General features: G+C 50.6%; 1 long non-coding RNA gene across 1 annotated transcript in view; it reads right to left on the minus strand.

Moving 5' to 3' along the window:
* LOC138181554 (uncharacterized) overlaps positions 1-20,225 on the minus strand; it is a 74,644-nt gene that overhangs the window by 17,186 nt on the left and 37,233 nt on the right. The window lies entirely within an intron of this gene.

The raw sequence follows: 20,225 nt of genomic DNA on the forward strand, positions 1-20,225 counted from the left end.
TCACTCGATCTACCGTTCACCAACGGAGCCTCGTCTGTTTGCATAAGGAGGAAATTGCTACTCTTATTGGAGAGAGCATCGATCGAGCCTCGCGAAAGATTATTTTCATCGCTAGAGTCAGCTTTCTTCTCGATTTTTCTTTCTTTTCTTCTAACGAAACGACCTTTCGATCAACCGTATCTTTCACGAGATCTTGGGTCTGCCGTCGCATCGTTGCAATCGGTGTCGATCGCCAAATCCTTCAACCTTACTGCCACTACACGTTGTGTTGTCTTCTTCCGCAATCGAAGCTATTATAACCATATAGGTCATCCGAGAAATGAAAAGGGGAAGGGAATTTCAACCGGACCCTTTCGCGAATTTCACATCCGTTTTGGCATCGTGAACTCGTAGACTAAGCCGGCCAACGATCGATAATGTATGCGAGAGCCGCGCCGCCTGCTTCTCGCCATCCCTGCCTCCTGTCCCCGTGCCCTTGTGTGGTGCACGCGAAAAAAGATAAATAAAATATTCGTTATGTAACAAAGATTCCTCGTCGATGTTCTCCGGAATTCTGAGAATGAGAAGAACGGAGAGAACCTAGTAGAAAATAGATGGGTTAAACTCGCGCACATACGGTCCACTCTCGTAGCGACGATTAGAACCCCGATAGTCTCTGTGTGTGGTAAAAAAAAAAAAAAAAAACGAAAGCCCGTTAAATGGGTTTCAATGTGACACGTTCTTGTCTCGCTTAGAGCTTTATTTGCGGCGTCCACAACAACCGGCACGATTTCGAGAGAATCGATCACGTCGTGGTTTCGAACGAATAGCATCGATCGTTCGGCTCGTCGTGCAAAAGAAAGGGTGAAGAACGATGATTCCAAGCGGAGTCGCGATCGAGACGGCGGCAAAGTTCCATCCTTTGCTTTTTAACTCTTTGATCGGGATATTTTTAATCAACGGGTATACCGGACGGCAACGCATCCCCGTGGCCTGTCCACTCGACAGATCAAAGGTAGAGAACGGGGATCCACCGGCAATCTACGGTTTTTGCGTTTTCGAACTCCACACGGCGCGGCGGTCGTGTTTCTGCTACGGGGATGTAAATCGGGGATGCTCTTCGCGAAACGATCTCTTTCTTCCTCTTTTTCTCTGCCGGCTCCACTCGAGATCGTATACAATTACTCGGCTATGGAAATCCGATGACATATCGGAGAACGCGGAATCGCTGTGAATGACAGTCACTTGGATACTCGATTCGAACCAGAAGTTTATCAGCTTTTGCTCTAATTCGCACGCACCTATCCAAGAAATTCGAGTTTAGTTTGTTCGAGTTTTGCTCTTTAGATGCTTAATGTTCCGTATCGATTGAACGAACAGGTTAAACGACTGACTCGATGCTCTGACCAAAGCACTCCTCCACGACAGCGTCATACCGATAGACTCCTCGCGGCGCACCGCGTCGACTAGACGAGGATATTCGATACCATGTCATCGGTGATTAGCGGCCACGATTTTCAATCGGGTCTTTTCAATCGCGCCGTTCAACAATAGATAATAATTCTCTCGAACTATGGGAGTTACGGACTCGCAGATAAATAGGCGGAATTGGAGGACGAACACCTCGACACAGATAGACGGAGGGAGAACAAAAACAATCGCGTTAGGAGAATTTTGGCATCGGGGAATTTCCCCGGATGAGAATCGAGAGGCAATAGAAAGGGAGCGATTCGGCCGGCGATGATCGTCCGCTGGTGTTCCCTCGAGTGGGTGGGACGCGTTCTCTCCCTGGTTGCCGCGCGTGTTGGGTTTGATTTACGTTCGTCTATGTGCCTTTCGGATTAGCGGTGCAGGGAAGACAGTCGGGGTGGCAGTCGTGGCTCGCAGCCTCTTCCGACGATTATCCCGAGGCTGGGGTTGGTCCCGAGGCTCGTCGAAATAAGTACGTCGATAAATATCCCCCGTATCTCTAGTCGGGGTCCAGGATGCCGGCTATAAAAACCGAATCGCGCTTCGTCCCTTCTTTCAGGTCGGCAGAGGCAATTGCACGGCCTCCCTTCCAAAGGCCGAGAAAGTGGAAAACAGCGACTCGTCGCGTTTTCTTTTGAGATTGCCATCCATAGCCGTACCTTTATCGCGGTTAAACCGCGACCAACAACTACTATCTCGATACGGCTGTCCTTTGTGCGCCGGTTCGGTACGTGGAAACGAGTTTTCACGTATTCTGCGAATGACCGCGGCAAAGAGAGACTAGACGAGAAGATACTGCCTCTGGTTTTCGTGGACGTTAATCGCGGAAGCCCCGAACGAAAACTCGACCTCGAACGACAAGCCTAATCCACGAGAGGAAAGCCCGTCCGATACATGCTGTAACGGAGTTGCAGAGTTCGTTCGCGTCCTCCGTTAATCTGTCGTCCCGTGAGTAACCGCGGAAACAATAACGCGCCCGTATCGGCAGCTAGAGAAGCGATTTCGAGGGGTTTGGAGTAAATCCTGGCGGAATTGCCCAGTTTCAAGCTTGGTCGTTGTATGCCCGCGTTCTTCGACGTTAGCCGGCATAGGGTGTAAGCTTTTTGTGGGCGACCTCAGGTGGTCGAAAGCGCGCTAGAAAGCTACGGTTTTTTAAAACCCTCGCTGCGTCGTGATATACATAGCTGACGCCAGAGTCCGCCTCTTAACGAATCTCCTCTCCTCGCTGCTGCATTTTCGGGGGAAGGAATTTTATGGGATTTCGGAGCTCCGTCCACGGCGAAAGGAAGGAAGATGGGTAAGGGGAAGGGTCCAGGTTTGGTTAGTGCTTCGTGTTAAAGAGAAGCCGGGAAAGATCTTTTTGTTCGTATTTGGGACGTGAAACGCAAAATCGGGCGGAGATCTTGGTGCAGCGAGGTTCGTTCGTGGTAGAACGCGTCGCTATTCGAGTGTTCGCAGCTTGGCCATTGGTACTGAACTGAATCAGCATTCCGTAAGCACTAAATACCGCTAATATCGCGCATGTGCCTCGTACACCCTGATGGATGAGAATTCGCCTCTCAAACCGCCTCTCTCCGTTTCTCGTTCTCGATCGTTCCTTGGTCCTCTCGCTCCGCGTTTATCCCTTCCAACGGAGCGTCGCTTAGTCACCAGTGAGCGAGACTGTGCGTGGAAATTGCGTAAGCTTTTGCCAACGTATGAGCGAGCGAGCAAGCGCGACCGAACAGGCAAACTTCGACTCGCGGATCGCAATTCGGTGCACAACGGCGTAGCGCGGCTGTTGCAACGTGGCTACGCGTATAATTGATTTGCGACAGTAACGGGTCTGGTTTTATAATCCATTCGATCGAGTCCGTTAGCATTTTGTTCGTAGCGTAAGAGCACGAGTGCGCTCGCGCTCACAGACTCGTTGGGTGAACACGGCCGTCGGTCCGGAAAACTTACTCTTCCCGCGGTTGCTAATTAAGAAGTAGCTACCTACTTTAATAACGGTAATAAATGTATTACGGGCTCGCGCGGCCAAGCCAACAGTTTTATGAAAATACGAGCGTGGCTGGTTGCGCGACGTTATCGGCGGCCTCCTCATTTTTCACGGGAAAACGATGCGAAGTTTCGGCACGGACGCCGCATAACCTTCGCAACTTCGCGGCGTGAGTCAAGCTAAAGCCTCTACCACGGGTACGAAGCTCGGATCGAGCTGGAATTCGCGGAGAAGAAGCCAGACATCAGGACCGCGCATCTCTCGTCCACAACAAGAGGGGTAATACAAGCGGCGGAAACGAGGGTCGCGTTCAAAACTACAAGGGTGCCGCGTGTTCTTTCTTCTTTTAGCCACACTTCTTCCTTTCCATCCAGTATACAGTCGCGCTTTATGCTTGCAGTTGCAATTCGCAGTCGTCGTCGCCGCGGCTCGTCATCACCGCCCTGTAGCGTAACTCGCTGTATGCACCGCCTACGAGACACGAACGGCATCGTTCGCATCGGCATCGCGATCGTCGCGTATCACCCTCCGTCACTCCAGACCCTCTTTCAGCCAGCCTACTCGTGATTCTTCGGCACGGGGAACGGCCACGAGTCTAAAAATCCCTCGCGGCTACCGAGTTCTTTGTGTCGTTGGTTACCCGGGCAACCTTCGCGAGTTTACCGAGGATTAAATATGTAGCTTTGAATTAGACGAGCACAACGTCGATGCCGCGGTCTCAAGCGCCAAACGGGTCTTAGACGTGGCTAGTAACGTGGCTGCGGCGTTGGTGTTCCGCGTCAAAGGGACAAAGCCGTCCGGAAGTCAGGCTCGGTCCATCCTATCTACCAGCGGGTCGTGTTTGTCTCTACCGCCACGATATGACCGATGTTTCAGTGAATTTCCTTCCCTTTCTGTCGACGAGATTGGAGAACTCGGTTGAAGATCGGTGAATCACAGCGCTCGATGTGGCGCCGCGTCGACGAGGAACTCGCGGAAGAAAGCACGGCTGGAAAGAAACGGAGTGCCCGAGAACAAAACGGTGGGCGTTTTGCTTGCTCGAACGGGAAGAAATATGACCGTCATTATCGCGGAGCCACGAAACTTTGGAGTCTCGGTTTTTTCTGCCGCGAGGCAGCTCTACACATCCTCGCTTTCTGCCCGCTACTCGATATTCCAAATTTCCGTGCTTATTACCGGTCCTTTTAGTACACTGATCGTGACACACGTTCCCGACCGTTGCGACGCGTTTCTCGACGTTTTTGTTTCCACGCTCGGACCGAGGATAACGATCGGTAAAATTGAAATAAATCGCGGATTAACAGGGGCTATTATTAAACGTAGCAAGGATTAACGTGCGTGACCAGGGCCCGCTCTGTCGCGTCATCCGGTTCTCGTCTAACGCGCCCCAACGATCAACGACACCGCGTCCGACTTGTTGGAACTCGACGACACGTCGACATGTAGACGCGAAATCGCGCACGTCACGCGCCTACTCGCACCGTGATTTTTTTTCGCCACCGTTTCCCGCCTACTCCTTACGTAGATTCTTATCGTTCCACCGGTGCTCTAGGCGATCGTTAAAGTTCATCATGGCCAGTCCGCCTTTCTGTATAGGGGTTGTTTTATGCGTTGACCGCGTTTCTCGCGCGAGCGACGGCTGAACGTCGCGCGACGTTGGCGCCGACGACGTTCCGGTTGCCTCGCTTCGAGAAGATCTCGTTTCGCGGCTCACGGCCACTGCCAGGGACGCGTGGACTGTTGCAGGGTCTGAAAACAGGGAAAATAGAGAAGCCAAGGGGCGGAGCGGCAACCGGGAGCGGGTGGAACAGGAAAGACCGTCTAATCCGACGGTATCACCAACCAGCTATTCTGAGTCAGCTTCCGTGGCAAGTAATAACGCCGGTGTAACGGCATCGCTATCGTTGTTCCCGGTCTGAGTTATGGGACTCTATGGTGCGGTGTACCCCGTACGTGTCATCGAGCCATCCCCCTAATTATGTGAAACGAACCACGCCGTTGCGTCACACAGCACGCTAATGGGAAATGGTAATTTATGATGGGCTGTGAAGTTATATTTTCTTCTTCCGAGATTTGTAGCATGGAACGCTCGTCTTTCGCTCGGCCTTCTCGTTTGTTTTGGCGCGTTGAATCGAAGCGGAAGGAAGCGACGATGATGCTCGATGTTAGAGCGTCGAAAAGCGGGTTCGAGATGTCGCTCGTAGGCCACTGACTTTGGGATCTGTTTTCAATTATACGTTAACTTGCATTTCGCTCAGTGAACTAGAAACCTAGTTCATCGTTCCATACCGAAGGGATACATACACCTTAAAACGGAACAACGAAGTTCACGTGGTTGTTCATCGTCTTGGGAGGGGACGGTGTTTAACTGGTTCTTGGACCGTTATAGCGTCGGTGTTGTAGCGGTTAACAAATTTTAATGATGAATCAAGCAGGATCCCGTAGCTCCGTTACACGGACCGCGCTATTATGAATCTTGTACGAAAAGACTATAGATGAGCTACTGCGGGAATATCTCACGCCTTGACACTTGCTAATATTCAGGGATATCCTGTTATTATGGCCAGATTACGTGCTCTGAAATACTCAGTAATATCCCAATAAACGTGTCAGCGAGATTAATACGGAAGTTGGTTCCCTTTGGGCCAAGCTTGTTTGTCACCCGTATGTTTCGATCCGACGATCCTCCGACCAGAACATGCAACCCTAGGGAGACGAATTTTTGACGCGGACATCCTTATCAAGCTGTTCACGTCGCTTACACGCCCTACCTGCGCCGCGTCTCGTCCGAATCGTAATCATCGGATTCGGTTAGTAACACGACCGGCTTGAATCGGCGCGTAATTGATAAGAGAGAATCTCGTGGTAGCGGAGATTTGGTTTGTAGGAAATCGAGCAAATCGGAGTCTATCCTTGGGAATCGGACAGAACGGCGCGGCGGTAGTTGGTTTATTCGGGAGTACGATAGCGCTCTAGCATCGAGGTCTGCGCGTTCTAATTCCTTGGCGACCCGTTTCCATATCGATGAGCCCTGCGCGCGGGAGGGGGAAGGGGGAGGAACCGTCGAAATTGCTTTCGGCCCGACGTATTCGAAACCGTCCTGCGATAAGTAAACGGCAACTCGACGGTTTCAACCCCGACCACGTATCATCTTTGTTCTCTGCATTTTTTTCCCTATATTTTTTTCCCACCATACTAACCCTTTGCTGTTTTTTAACTTTTTTTACTTTTACCCCCGTCGTCACTGCAACCGCCTAGCCCGTAACGAAAATTCGATCCGAACAATTGATCGCGATTCGGCTTTTCGCGGTGTCCACGGTTGCGTGATTCTCGACGATATACCGTCGGCCTTTCCGCGTCATTGGCGTCGTTGAAGCGACGATATTTTACGAGGATAAATTATAACGGCCGCATCGTGCCACCCTCACCGAATATCAGGGCAAACATCACGCTACCGAACTCTTCCTTTCGACGCGTGAACCCCCCTTTTCCGGAGAAGGTAGGTGTATATTCGTTTGCGAATTTCTTCCTCTTGCAGTCTGTAATTATCTTAGAGCTTGCGAAAATCGTCCTTACTTCGCTTCGTTTGTTCGTTCGTTCGTAGGAAGGTTCGAGTCAGAAGCAGCGGAGGACAATTAGGATCTCGACACGAGGAATTCGAGGAAAGCGCGGTCCCGTGAAGAGAATCCGCGCCCCGATAAAGGTGCCCAACGGAGAACATAAATTCGACGATCGTGCCTTTGTGGGTAGTGGAGGAACTTTAGGGCCAATCTCGGTGGGTGGTGCTCGGGCATCGAGGACGAACGATCTCCAGGAGCTCTTTTCACGAGCCAGAGAACGCGCTATTCTCTTCTAAAGACTTCCCAGAGACTCCTTTCGCGGCACGTAACTTTTCTGTCGAGCACCGCCCACCGTTAGCGGACATCGGTATCGAGAGGACCGCGAATAAATCTGGTTACCCGTGACCGGCGACGTTCTCGAGGAAAGCGGGATGATTCGTGGTGGTGTCGCGACCCCGTCGAATCCACGTCTTTTTCTTCTTTCCTTCGTATTCCATGCATTAGACCGATGAACGGACCTGCGAACAAGGGGGACGCCCGACCATTATAGCGAGAGTAAAGGTGGGGAAAAGGGGTGGAAAAAGAGGAAGGTGAAAAGTGTGAAGCGAAGGGGAAATGGGACTGCGAGAATGGCCGGCATTTCGAGGCGTTCGTCGCGAGGGATGGATCGAAAGGTTGCTCCCCTGTAGTGACCGGCGGCGACGCGTTTCCAGAGCAAAGCTATCGATCGGTTCTATTTTCTGATCGCAAAAGTGTCACGGACAGAAACCGCGGTTTTTACCGTCCTTGGTCGTTACGACGCGAAAGAATCGCGACTTTGTTCTCGCCTGGGTTCTGCCTAACAAGCCAAGTCGTCGCGAAAACGGAAGAACGGCGGATAGATGAAAGCATCTGAACGGTGGAAGGCAATAGGAAGCGACGCGAACGGACCTCGTTTCGTTCAACGATTGATACCGGCACGGTCGGAACGTGAACGTCGACCAATTAATCTTATCGTTAATTAATTTGGACGTGGCCAGTGGACGGGGAAAGGGGTGAGGGATTGGGGAAGGAGCGTAGGAACGAAGGGGAATAGAGGAGGTAGAGAAGGGAAGGAAGGGATATCGGTGGGAATCGATTGAAATCGGCTGCGTTTTCGAGCAGTCCGCTCGATCGAGCATGCGCCGTCGTTATCGGTTGCAAAGGTCGTCGTTGTTGTTCGTAAAATCAGTGGCGCAACGGGAGACACGGAATTACGGTGTAAGCCGTATAGGGTCGTCACGCGATAATACTCGGCACCGCATTAATGTCGGGGCTGCCGGTAATTCCCATTTAATAATCACAGGTCGTATGTTAACCCATCGTATCCGGTAGTCGGACCTAATTACGGCGCCGTCCGAGCGTGTCTCTGCCAATAAACGTTCACGACTCTCGCGGGATTCGCTCAAATATGCTCGCGGATAATATTTTCATTAACCATCGCGTCATCGAATTAATCGAGAGTATCGAGACAAGCGTCATGTGCGCCAAGTGGCCCGACGAATCTCATGGTCAGTCTCGCTTTTCTCCGGCTCTGTGCGGCTCCATCTTGAATAGAGGAATAAGATAGCCTTCCTTCGACTGCTTTTGTTTCGCGACTTTATGCGTCGTACGTATACACACACGCACACATAAACACACACGTATACACTAAGCAAAAAGAAATCGCAGAGCTCGACGTAGTCCAAGACGCCTTCAACGTCGCACGCTAGTTTCTCTATTCCGTCTTCTCTTTGCCGTTTCCTTCGTCTCTTCTGGTCGCGTCTCTCTATTTATATTTGTATCGCGTTTCTATTTGTTCCACGCTTTCCTTTTCCTTATTTCCCTTGCGGTTCGTGGTCGCGAGCGAGCGAACGAGCGAACGAACGTGCGAGCGCGATCAGCGTACACCGCCACCGTTGCCTCGTTTTATGCCGTTCGTATCTTCGCGTCGAGTTCTTTGCGAAGGTTAAAGACCTCAGTGGTAGAGCGAGCAAGCATCTCGACGACAGGAAAGATGACTCTGCGACGGTGAGGCGGAACTTTTACACAGAGACTGTGGAGGACTGCCGAGCCAAGGAAAAAGAGCGAACGGTGAAATTGTAATTGTCGATTCGGTGATTCTTCTTTTCCACTGTTCCTAGCGCGATCAAGGAAACCAGGTCGAATTTTTATCGTTCGAGCGGGAGAAACGGGCATTTTCGATGACCGTTTTTAGAAATAGACGAGATTAACTCGTTACTTTCGTCCCAATGACACCTGCGGTCGATTAAATAGTAATTATTAATGATTTAGTAATCGGAACTTGAGTAAATCTGATCAAAAAGCATAATATGGGTGATAAAATTTGGGTAGAGGCAATAATTGTCAAATTATGTATTCGGACGAACGGGGTCAAAATGTACAAACATAGACGTGGATGATTCCGATAGAAGAAAAGAGATAGATTTAGATTCTACCGATGCGTCACATTTATACGTACGATAAGTGAATAGTTTATACCACGCGATTCACGTAATTTCATCATCTTAAATTGCTTGCAAAACGTTGGCTGCGCGAAAAATTATTTTAAACAACGGAATACTGTTAATCGTGAACATTTTCGGCATTGCTATCACTTTTTGTAACGTTCGACAAAATGTTCGCTCCGAATATTGTTTCGTGTGGTGCAAACGTTTTACTCTTTCAGAATTTTCGTCGCATGCGCCATAAACGAGGATCGATCTCACTTTTCATCATTACTAAATTTCATTGTTACGGATACTTGTCACGTTCACTGAGGATTGCAATCATACACAGCTATGTAAATAACTCCGATGGATTTTAGTTCGTGCCCCAATAAATTCCAGTATATCAAGTCGTGTTTATAAATATTTCGAGCGAGGAATTCAAAATTGATCCCACAAACGTTGTATGGATACCTCATTATTCTCTCTTTTATTCCTTTGATCCATTTACATTAGAAATAATCCAAAGAATATTTCAGCTTACGGGTCACATAATGTAAACCGAGCCGGGTAGATAGACCACGCTATATACGTCAATAAGTTGCAAATTTACCATTTTATCAGAGTCGATGCTGCAGATATCCAGATAAATATTGTTACTGATTCATATTTTTAAATTTAACTCGGTCGATAGTTTTAAAGATTGGAACGTCAATGAACATCGCCGCATATTTCCCAGTGACCCAAGATATGACTGCAATTTATAGCGACGAAACGGTAAAGATATTGGCTGGAGTTAAACGCGAGAAATTCGGTATCGCCAAGAGAGCGAGAGCGAGAGAGCAACAGAGAGAAGGAGAGAGAGAGAGAGAGATAGAGATAGAGAGAGAGAGCAGAGCAGAGCAGAGAAAACAGAGGGCCCATGCGAGAATATCGAGAAACGCCGGAAGCAGAGGCGCCTGCACAATCGCAATTGCCTTTGAATACAAATAGACGAACCCCTGGCGTTCCGTCCGCGATCAACGAAGTTATAATCCGCCGTAACGGCAGATCGGAACGCACGATTGTATTTTATTCGGTGCTGGGGGCGCGTGGTCGTCCGATTCTCTATGGCAAATGACACGGGGGTGACGTTAAACGGCCGCGGGAGGTGGGAGTGAAAATAGCGTCGGGGGCTGTGGAAGGGAACGAACGCGAGGGGAGACCGAGAAAGGCAATCTCGTTAGTAATTGTCCGTAAGCGGCGCAAAGATTGCGGCCAATTTCTGATCGTTCGTGCATGCGAAACGCCGCTCCTCTTCTGCTTTTCCTTTTTCCTTCTCCGTCGTCTTCGAGGGTAGTATTCCTGAAGCGTCTTGACCCTGTGCTTGCTTACCGATTGTCTCCGTTTCGACCGTCGTTGCTTCCAGGCCAAAAAGGGTCCCTCGCGATTTGAAACGTACCAAAGAGATCGCGGACACGTATACGAAGCTTGTTTCGCTCGAATGGATCCGTTTCCGTGCGTTTCAGGTAAGCACGTCGAAGAAAGAGCCTGGAGCGGGGCCAAGCCCGACCGAAAACCTGTCCGCGTACGAACCTGAAGGAGTAAAGTCGATCGAGAGGAAGGGAGAGCCGGGATCTCGATGTTGGAAAATTTCGAGCCCGAGAATGCAGAGCCAACAGAAGAAATAGAAAGGACCAGAAATAGAAGGGCGAAGCGTTGTGGTCAAAGTTTTTCGAGCGATAACCAACGACCCGTGTTCGATCGATCATCTCGCGGTTATTACGCGACGATTCGCAGTGAAGAAGTCGACGCGGCGTCAAGAATTCTTGGAAGCAAAGAAGATCTCATCCGATCGAAACGGATTTCGGAACATTCGCTCGCGACGGATCCCGTCTCTTTCAGCCGGCTTTACCGAAACTTTCGTGATTTTCCGGCTTTCTCATCTACCGACTTTTCTTTCCATCGGTCCTTCGTGGACAGGGCAGGTAACCAGGTGGGTGCAGGTAGCGTGAAGGTAGACGGACAAGAACGCAGGCGCGCGGTCGCGCCTACGAGACGCGGTTCACGGATCCAGCTATCGATTTGGCTGTCTTACAGGTCCTCTCGAGGCTCGATGAATAAAAATGACATGCTAACGAGCGTAGTTCAGCCGGCTGAAACTAACTCCGGTAACGCGCGCGAGAAACGCTAAGCGACGTCCTCCCCGACGCTCTCGCGTCCCTGCTCCGGACGGAGCGGCTTTGGAAACCAGTCGCGGAACAGAAGGGAATTTAGGAGAGAGTCCGGAAGCAGACGGGGCCGAGGGGAAACGGAGAAAAGGCCGAGACGACCGAAACAGGGAGTCTCCTTCGAGTCACCGATGCGATTAATATTCGAGCGATCGTTCGAGCGGAAACGGATTCGCCGCCGCTTCCACCGCCGTAGGAAACACCAGAGACACTTTGCACGCCAGAACGAATAGTTTGTCCTTTCTTCGCGGCGATGATATCTACGCGGTACACGGGTATCATGGAAATTCGAAAGCAGCTGCTCGACGCGATCCTACACATTGTCGTACACGTAGATATCGTGTGCGTTTCGACAGCAAATTAGAGCGCCACCGGAATATTAAGGCGAGTAGGAAGTAACACCTATCGTTATCGAATATTGATATACGAGTTGATTAGCTGCCTAGGTTCTAGTTAGTGTCGTACAGCAGTTAGAAAAACTCGAGGCGCGCGTTACGTGCAGTTGCGCAGTAAGCCGCGTGTGTAACTTGTACCTTTCTAGGTACTCATTACGCCTTTCTCGATAAATTGATGGAAATGACCGGGGAATTAAGGGGGCGAATGTGCCACGAAGCCATAAAAAATTGAAAACAAATTTATGGTTACGACCTTTGGCATTAAGGTAAAGGGAGCCACTTTGCCAACCGACACTCGTGACTAACATTCGTTTTCTATTTCTTCTAACAATAAGAGTCGAACATAATATTCTGTTCTTCATTTGTTAAGGACGAATTTTACCTTTACTTTTGTCTCCTTCGAAGACAAATGACCATGGAACCGACAGCACTCGAATGTCTTCTAAATGTTACCGCGTTGGCTAAAGTGGAAACTCGCAAAATCTGTCGAACATCTTGCCCGAGAACGAACACATTTGTGTCGAACGCATTTGTCCGTGGTGCAGGTCCGTGACGGCGCGGAAAGTCACGCGATGCGGGAACCTCCGACGAAAGATTAGAAACCCCGCGGTCTTCCGGTCGACTCGTCCATTCGCCTTACACGCAGAGAATACTGAATTTTTTATTTTCCCCGGTACTTTTCCAATTACCTCGGACAGAGCGGCGTTCGCGTCTCTCGTTTTCCTGTTCTCATTTCACCGGACGTCCTTTCGCGTTCCCGTCGTACGCGTCGCGAAATGAAAAAAGACCGTTGAAGAGTGCCGGCGGCGGATCGCGACGTCCGCCTCGGGTTTTGATTAAAACTAAACGGCGAATAAAAATTCCGCGGCTGGCTCGCGAACAAAGTCGTGCCGAGTACGAGGAAGAGGCTGGAACAGCCTCGTGATGTCGCGTTGGCTGCGAGCGACCGTACGCAAATGAATTCCTCGTAATCGATCTTTCGCAACTCACGAAAAAATTATTCCTCGTCGCCGGAAAAAAAGCATCGGGTCTCCAACGATCTTCGGGCAAAATCTTTCGAAACGAGGTGTCAGAGAGAGGGAGGGAGGGAGAGAGAGAGAGAGAGAGAGAGAGAGAGAGAGAATAGTTGACGAGATCCGGAAAAAATAGCACGATCCTGTTAGTTCGAGACCGAAGAAAGTATAAAGTTCGTTTCGAATCGAAAATCGATGTATTGAGGACGCTTTCGTTAAGTGCTATTCTGGGTATCTTCGGGCTTCTTCCTTCGAGCATCGTCGAAGAATACCGGCGAGCAAAAAGTCCGCCAGCAAATTTTTACGCGGAGATAATTTCTAACAAGAGTCTCGCTTACCCACTCAGCTTTACGAACGGAACTCGGGTCATTTTTCTATCGAAGAAACGAGAGGTAAGGAAATGTAGGTTATCGTTTTGATCGGAATACTCCGTTTGTACGAATTACATTCGAAACCCTTCGTTTTTCTCAGCGAAGGACACCTCTCTTCCACGACAAATATCAAGGATGAAATAAGGAAGCGTATGACTTTGGAACGCGCGGTCGACGAAGTTGCGGAAAAACCGTAAAGGCGCAGAAAGTCGCGCGAGAGACGGTCAAAAAGTACAAGGTGATCCTCGCGAAGTCCAGTTTAAACAGTGGAAAGATCATATTAATTTCGAAAAGCTAGCAGCGATAGAACAACGATTGTCATGGCGATATGTCCTGTAAAACGCCACGAAAAACGGTTCGAGTTGCCAAGTAGCGAAGGATCCTGACTGGGCATTAAGAAGACGGAATCGATTTATTCAAAGGGGAAGCCGATGTTTCTGCGCTATTTCCTACGATCCATGGATCCGATTCCACAGCCTTTGCTTTTGTCAGGATGATGGAAGGAGACGGAGGAAGTGGAAGAAGAAGGAAGACAGAGGTCGGCCTCGTACGGTAGAAGTTCAACGGACTCCGCGCGTCGGATCTAACGACGAGGTGGCTCGAAGCGGAGGAGATCGCGGCCCGCTACTCGACGAGAAGTTACTCGTTTTGCCGCCATCTTTTTCCGCCGCGACCCGTCTTTTTCTTTGCCCTTTCGAGCAGGGGAACGCGAACCGGTCGAGTATACTTACCACGCAGTGTCGCGGAACGACTACCGGACTCTCGACCAACGATTGCTGACCTCTTCTGGCCTCGCGTCTCTCCGCCCGCAAGACGAATTTTCTCTTCACCGCGCGGTAGATCTCCGGAAAGACGAAGAGGAGAGGCGGAAAAAGCGCAGAAGTGGTGCGTGAGGCCATGGTCACGCTCGTTAATCGCCGCTAGTGGCAGCGCTGCTTGTTGAAGCCGTGCAGGGTTGCACGTGCGATTCATGGTGTTCGCAAGAAGAAGAGAAGCACGAGTGGCAGGCCTCGTAAATAACGTACCGGCTGGCTGTGCGCGTTTTCGATCCGACTGCTTTGGGAAGTTCTTGCAAAGGTTCCGCAGAGGAAGAGAGAGAGAATCGACTGCGTCGCGGGTCACGAAGATCGGGCAAGAAGCTTAGCCGCGTTTTGCCAGCCAGGTTTCTTCACTGTGAGCGAAACGAACGGAAGGACGGGCGTCCTCATTTCGCGAGCACCGCCGCCGCCGTCGCCGACTGTTTCCGGTCCCGCAGACGGTACACCTTCGCCGTGATCGTCGACTGGGGAACCGAGAACGGTTTTTATTCGGTCGGCTAACCGCGGCAAGTACCTCGACGACAAGCGGAAGCGTTTAGCGAGCCATTAAAGTCAGCTGGCCGTTACGATAATCGAGCAAATCGATTTATATCCGACCCCTGATGCGGAGAGCTTGGAACTTCGGCGATCCAATAAATCGATCAACCTCGCTCTTCTTTTTGCGAGAACCAGGCGAAAAGAACGAATCCGAGAAAGAAGAACGATTCACCCGCTAAAACCTATCGGCGTTAGGAAGCGCTGTAGAAACGATAAAGATCCGACGCCTCTGATCCCTTTCGCCGATGCATTTCAATAAACCGTGAAACTCACGGTCAAGTTTTCGCGCGTTATTCCATCGACGACTCCAACAACTTGGAGAAATCGAGTCGCTCGAAAGACGCGATAAAGCTTACCCATTTTCGAAGGTTTCGAACGACGTCACCGTCGGTAGGGTCGAGATTCGGAAGCGACCCGGACCTCGAACGAACGAACGACTACTGGGAGCGTCGGTCGAACTGATAAGCCAGTAGATAAACGATAGCGTGTCGCGATCGGACACGGCCTAGTCGCGCAAACACACCTGTCATCTGGCACGTGTTCGTCGACGACCGTTACTGTCGCAGAAAACGCGGCTACGAGTGCAACTCTGGAAAACCGTTGGCTCGATTAAATGCCCGGACATAGAGTGGTTCCCTCCTTTCTGGTTACCGAGCGAAACGAAACGGAACGAACGGAAAGAGAAAGGACGTCGTCTTTATGCCGCGCCCTGCTCTTCCACGGAGATTTTAGCTGGACGTATGGCAATTTAAAGCAAGTATCTTACGGAAGGGGGAGAGAAAGGGGTTACTTAGCAGGTGTAACCCATTACGTAGAACAAAAACAATACACGTACACCCGTTTTAGTTTCGAGGAACGGCGATGAAGCTGAAAATGGATTGCAAGAATCGTTAAGGAGTACGTTAAAAGTAATCAGTAGCCATGACTCTGAAAGTCTCCGGGCGCCAATTAAGAGGAACAGAAACTCTACGGGACTCTAAACCTGACCTCCGTAATTAGAACTCGCAATTCGACGAATAATTATCCCCGGCGCGTACACTCGGTCGCTTCATAGTTACCTTACTCGATCGTGTTTACCGAGAACGGTACCGTCGAAACGAGGTTTACCTCTTTGATACCCGATTCCGTCTTGTTTCGTCTCCGTACTTCGGAGCTCTCTCTGGATACTCTAGGGAGAGTAGAGACGTGCGTTCTTGTCGGTGTTCGTTGTACGGCGGGACGAAGACGCGACACTTGAAACGAGTCACTGGCAGCTGCGCCTCTTCCGTCGCTCAACCGATACTCGACTTCTCCCCGCGGCGTCCCCTAGGTTCGCGTACCTCGTCAACTCTGCCGTGGCAATCACCGTTTTGTCAAGATTTTCCTTGCCATTCCCAGAGGCGTCCCCCCAACGTACTACGTACGGTTTCGATTCACCGCCTCCAGCGCTGCTACCGTCACCGCCACCGCCACCGCTACCGCCAACAGATCGGTCCGAGATCGCTATCGGGCCCTGGCAATCGAGGCGTCCGGTAGCCTCCCACGCGACCCCGTCCCTTTCCCGATCCGACTGAAACGCGAGAGAAACGCTTTTATTGCGAGGTGCTCGTACAGGCCGTGCGAACGGAAGTCTTGGTCACGGCTCGTCGAGTCACCGTCGCTTCGCCTCTCGACCGTTGGGTCGATTCCTCGGCTCGCGTGCGGCCACCTGCGATCGCAGACCTTAACCGAGCCCAAAGACCTAACCGTCTCGGGGCGATCGTTCTCCTTCGGAGCTCGTCTTCCGTTCCATCGATATCGTCGCGTGTATCCCCTCTATCGCGTATTACCGCAGTATTTTCGACAGAGATCCTCCGTCGGGATTGAGAGCAACGGTACGGTTCGTCGTTGATGGAACCGCAACGACGCAGTCTCGCGTGGGAATTCCGCGGCATCGATGGTAGGAAGGTGGCTGCGGTGGATCCGGATTAGTCGGTGTCTGAGCAGAGGGTCGTATACCGCGTCGGAGGGCAACAAATTTCCACGGCGTTTCGGGAGCTTATTAAGCCGACGAGCCGAATCTTGGTGCCGTAGCGAGCACTTAACCTGCGCGCGTAGTATCGGCCGCGACCTCAAAGAGCTTTCACGACTCGCCTCCTTCTTGCTTCTCGCTACCGTTAACGATACCCCTCCCAAACTTTGCACGCTTTAACGACTGCACGTCTACCTTCCGGGACAAGAATCCGAGCTTTATTTATTGCGATAAACGTTAACCACCGTTCTCTCGGCCATCTTACAAAAGGATTACGAGATCCCCTTACCACTCTGTCGGTCCCCTATCTCGCTTTCCTCCGTCGCCATCACCTCACCCAGTAGCTCGCCTTCGACTGATTTGTGTCTCTGCAGGCCGGGGGAAGGGAGATACCCAGAGTGGAGCCGTTGGCCGGCTCGCGACAAATTCGACACCCGATTTTATCAACGACGATAAGCGACGCGGATGTCTCCCATAGGGGAATCTCCCTAGACGTGATCTCTTTCGCACGAGGATAGAAGTTCGATTCGCAGCGCAGCTGTTTCAACGTTGGACGGGTTGCGAAAAGAGAAGATAGGCTTCGCTCCAAAGCAATATCGCCGATCGGTCCGCCAGCGTCAGCTCTTTCTCAGTAATTTCCTTTGGCGGAAGAATTATCCACCTGTATTCAGGTCGAGTTGAAGATTTATTTATTTATTCAATTCAGTCGTGCGATGGAAAGAAAACGGAACAAGTGCGAGAGAACAGCGTTGGAAATTGGATCATAGGAAAGTGCGGCTAGCCGACAGCAGGCTTTAATGAATTTTGCCGCGTAAAAAATCTATGAACCCAAGCTTTGCCAATAAAACGACTATGCCTCGAGAAAGCTTATCTCGCTTTCGCGTGGCATCGTCGAATAATCTTCGATTCACTTGGTGATTTTAGAGGAGAGATCACTGTCTGTTTACCCGACAAGCAATATCGAATATTGCGTGTCGCATACCGCTATAATATCTATCAGCCCCATTAAATGACAGAAAATCGAGGAAGATCGATGGAGAATAGGTTCCTTGGGGAAGAGAAATGTAGGAGGGTTCTCTAATTGCATCGAACGCAAGATCCACCATCGGATCAGCGACGGTTCGCTGTCTTTGATCAACCCCCTGAAGATTCTCGCTCCGTATTTCTATAGAAATTCTCCGGAGGAAATCAAGCTCAAACTTTGGATACTTGGGATGCCCCATTCGAGAGAGTCGGTTCATCGCTGGGAATTTTTACGTGACGTTGTCTGCGCTGGTAAAGAAAGCTTCCCCTTTTCTCGAACGGTTGGCCTCGGGGGCGGGTTTGCAGCGCAGCAGTAGCGCCGATCCATCGCGATCGAGTATGCAGGCGCCGTGAAAACTTTTCCAATCGAGCGGAAACTTTGTTCTTGTAATTAAAGCCGCGCGAATACTTAATGAATTCGCGCCGGCACATCGATCGTTTCGTGCCGCTCTCGTGACACACGTGCTGATTTCGACCTTAACCCGTTGGAAAGAGCGGCTTCCGCTTCACGAAGTCCGAATCACGAGTCATCTAGGAAAAGCTGAACCGAGATGAAAGTCGCAAAATTGTGGGCATCCCGCGGAAAGAGGCAAGTTTAGTTCTCGTATCACGCGAAAGGATAACGGTCTGGAGAAGTCTAACGAAGAGACGTCTAGGGAGCTATTTCACCTAATTTAACTGCGAGACCTACACGAGCGCCTGAGGAGAACCGAGTCTCTGGAGTCTTGAAATCGCGAGTGCGCGAGTCTGTTTCGCGACCGCGACTTTGCTCCGGTACGAGCTCCTCATGAAATAAGGGATAGAGTGGCACCACATGAGGAAAGGCAAACTGTGATCAACGAGCTTGATTGTAAAGTTATTAAAGCGATACTGAGATTTCAAACACCGTGTTTGGTTCGGATTTTATTTCTTTCTTTAGTATGCGTCGATTTCACGCTGCCTCTCATTCAGCATGTTTTATAATAATTTTATTTGTTTATCTACATATATCGCGGGTTCATCGTTTAGATAAAATTTCATGAAAAACACCTCTCGATTTCTTAATTTCTTCAACGATTCGCCAAACTTGCTCAGGCGCCATTATTCCATTACAGTGATACCTGGTACACTCGCAAAAATCACAAAACACTTATGTTCAAATATCAAAGTAGTACTGCTCTTTTCGCGTTGTTCAGAGTTGAAAGGCGGATGTTCCAGACTCTCGGGCGATTTATCCAGCAGGATATCGACGCTCTTTCGATCGAGAGTGAGTTTCGCGATCCAGGTACTCGGAAGCTCGAGCTTTCGCGGCGGTCAAGAGTCGACTCTTTAATTAATGGATGGAAGTAATTAAGAAACGGGAATCTCCCGCGGGAAGTCTCGGGTGTAACGCGGCCGGCGTATTCTCTGGAGCGTGTACGTGCCTCTGGTTCGTAGCGTATTTGCCTTCTCCGAAACTTCTCCCTTCGGAGGAGCTTCCTTGAATTTCGCAAAATATTCAAAGTCGATTGGCGGGAAAACGAATCCAGTTAAGAAGGGGGGAATAGGGAAAAGGAGAGAAGGACAGAGATATAAAAGACGAACCGAAGTGGAATTTATTAAAGGTGTGTTCGTCGGAGGTTTTTGTCGCGGTCAGGGCACGATCGTCTAGGTGAGTGTTCGCGCGAGGCTGGACGAGGTACGAGGCGGAATCGTGAACGTTACACGAAGGAGGACGCGGCAGCCAGGGCTGCGGCAAACGGAATGCCGTAAATCTCATGTAAATTCGGCCCGCCGCTTGATTTGCAAGCACAATGCCAGACAATTGTACGGTCTACCATCGAGCGGCCGGATGCGGAGTCTGCGAGTTTCTCCGGTCTCCCTGGTTAACTTCTCTCGTAGACCCGTTCGTTCCACCCTCGTCCCTTCCTCGTTCCCCATTCGCCCCACGGTTTACCGATACTCCTCTTGCTCCACATCTTCGACTGCATCTCTTTGCCCCGGAACCGCATCTCTAAACGTTTTAACGATCGTTTTCTCGTTCGTTCGCGCGTTTCATTTCAGCTCGTTTCATTTCGCGTTCGTTCCTCGTCTCGCGTCCTCTCGCGTATTTCTCTCTCTTTTTGCTTCGCCTCTCTCGTTTTTCGTCTCGTTTCGTCCTCACCGCCGGCAGAAATATGTTTCGCAGATAAAAGAGAATCCCGTGCACGGGGCGCGATTTACTGGTAGAATCGGCGCTCGTAAAACCGCGTCGCGTTAACGCAATGGGAAGCGGCTTCCACCGTGGGTATATCTGTCCGTGGTCGGTGACGTACTCGCGGCGAAAGCGGCCGCCGCGAACCACCCACCATTGGAATTCACACCAGTAATTCACGTTGTCCCGCAGCTGCACGGGATACCTGCTGCTTCGCGCCGATCCGTCCCCGTTAACGACCATTTGAAACCCAGAGACCATTCCCAGTCCACCGATTCACCT

Source organism: Bombus flavifrons, chromosome 7 (assembly GCF_040668555.2).
Source record: "Bombus flavifrons isolate JBK064 chromosome 7, iyBomFlav1_principal, whole genome shotgun sequence".
NCBI lineage: Eukaryota > Metazoa > Arthropoda > Insecta > Hymenoptera > Apidae > Bombus > Bombus flavifrons.